At 29.2% G+C, this 2,572-nt stretch overlaps 1 protein-coding gene across 3 annotated transcripts in view; it reads right to left on the reverse strand.

The window, feature by feature from the left end:
* The window catches only part of FSTL5 (follistatin like 5), a 498,432-nt gene that overhangs the window by 85,776 nt on the left and 410,084 nt on the right, over positions 1-2,572 (reverse strand). The gene's annotated exons all lie outside the window — the stretch shown is intronic.

Below are 2,572 nucleotides of genomic sequence, written 5' to 3' on the forward strand. Positions count from 1 at the left end.
TACATAATATGCAATATCCTTGAGCAAAAAGCATTCTTGTAAATAAAAGATTTTGAACACAGAAGTAGCCTATATTAAAGTAGTATATATTTTCACTCTTTAAACCAGACAGAATGAAATATATCCAAATGTACCTTGCTTATTTCAGTGGAAAATAATGGTTTATATTAAATTATTTGCTGACAATGGGTTTATTAAATATTGTACAGAGACTAAATCGTTAGAGAGTTAAAAGAGATAAAAATAAAGATAAAATACCAATAGAAATAGTCTCAAGGAAATGTCTGCCTCCCTTACTAATTTGAAGTTACACAATTTCTATATGTTTTCAAAGCAAAAAAATATGAGTGAAAAGAAAGCGTAACTAATAGAAAATTTCATATACATCTAATTATTCCCTGAATATTTTAACCATATTAAAGCATAATCATTTTTTTTTTAACCGAATACCCACAGAGAATATAGTAGAGCCAAGACTGGAGCCTAAAACTTCTAATTGGAGGCTTAAGGCCCAAGTCATGCAGTTTTCAGCACCTGCTACATTTTTTTAAAAATAAAATTTTGTAGAGTAACTGTTTTTTAGGTGTGTGTGTGTGTGTGTGTGTGTGTTTGTGGTTCTCGGTGTTTTTAATTCCTTAAGAATATTTATTCAAATATGCATGCATGACATGTGCATCTCTTTAGGGCATTTTGTGGTATTATTCTCATCGCTTACAATATGCTTGGGGTGAATATGAAAAGGATAGATTCTATTCACAAGGAGAGGACATAGACCTGGGAAGAAAGAAGCATGCTAGTAAAGAATTACAATCATGATAAATGTATTCAAAGAAACAAATCACAGACTCATTGACTAGGGACAGGACAGAATAATCATCTCTGAGGGGCAGAAATTGGGCAGTGGAAGAACAGTTTCATTGAGTTGATGATGTTCAAGAAAGATAATGTCACCCAAGCTTATATAAGAGAGAAAGAGGAATAGGGGTGATAGAGACATTCAAAGTATACCAACAGTCCACATCATAATACATACAGAGAAATTTAAGAAATTGGGTGTAATTGGTGGACAAAACAATAGAAGGTTAGGCCAGAGAATGTGTCCATGATAAAATCGAAAAAGGGGGAGGTAGATAAATATAAAGGGGATTAGATATTTGGTGATGGAAGGAAATTTAACTTTGGATGGTGAATACACAATAGAATATATATATATGATATATTATTGAATTGTACACTTAAAAACTATATGATTTTATTAACCACGGTCACCCTAATAAATTTAATTAAAAATTATACATTTAAAGTTTATATATATAAACACACACACACACACACACACACACACAGACACACACACAGACACACATATATAAGAGTCTTCTGTATACAACGCAAAGGAGATAAAATTTTTCTTCTGTAGCTCAGGAAATTTGAGCCATGATTTGACTTATCGTTATGTTTTTGGCTTATACAAAATGTAACTAGACATATATTTCTTCATATCTTCACCTATTCACTTAATGAGTATTGAGTGAGTACCTAGCATGTGCCAGACATTGTATTCAGTGCTACAATACACAGATTAGAACAGACCTGACTCTGTGCTAATAGAGTTTATATTCTAGTTAAGGAAAACAAAAGAACAGTATTCAAATAATAAACTTTACGAGAAAAATTTCAAAACTACAAATTTAATGTATTATGAAAGAGGGGAATAGTAATGTGAGTGCTTTTAACAGGTGGATTAGATGTAGTCAGGGAAACTGGAGGAAAATTCCCTAATGATAATATTGAAGGTGAAGTCTAAAAGATGAATAAAAGTTAACTAAGTGAGGGATATAGTGATACAATTTCTAGATAATGAAAAAAAGCATGCATGAACCTTAGTGGTATATAAAAGCACTGCTATTTTAAAGGACTAAAACAAATATATTTTTAAGATAGGTAATCATTTATGAGAAAGTATGAAAATATACAGCTTGTGATATTAATATTAAATAAGATAAAATTAAAGTTATTAATTTGAACTTAATAAAGCAAATAGCAATAAAATATGAGTCAGACATTATTAGGACTAGTACAAAATTGATAAGTCCACAATCATATTCTGATTTTTTAACCCATCACTCTCAATATTTGAAAAATGAAGGGAAAAAAAGACAAATTTTCAATAATATAACTTTTAAGACTGAATTGATATTTTTATTATGAGTGTACTGTACAAAATGTATTTTTTCAAGTTCACTTGAAAAATTTTCAAGAATAGTAACAACATAAATTATAAAATAAAAAGTCTGTTCTGTATGTATAATCCAATAAGCATAAATAGTTTACATGTATTCAAAAAACAATAGAGCGAATATAAAAAAGTATGTGTTTAAATCCAAAAATTTCTCAATAAATTAAATTTGTATATATAAAAAATATGTAAATACTTTATATACATGTGGATCCAAAGAGTTTTGGCTAAAAGATAATGATAGACTTAACTGATGCATTACTGAGCAAGATGATAGATACACAGATAGATAGATAGATAGATAGATAGATAGATAGATAGATAGATATATAG

Source organism: Pteropus alecto, unplaced genomic scaffold (assembly GCF_000325575.1).
Source record: "Pteropus alecto unplaced genomic scaffold, ASM32557v1 scaffold166, whole genome shotgun sequence".
In the NCBI taxonomy this organism is placed as follows: Eukaryota; Metazoa; Chordata; class Mammalia; order Chiroptera; family Pteropodidae; genus Pteropus; species Pteropus alecto.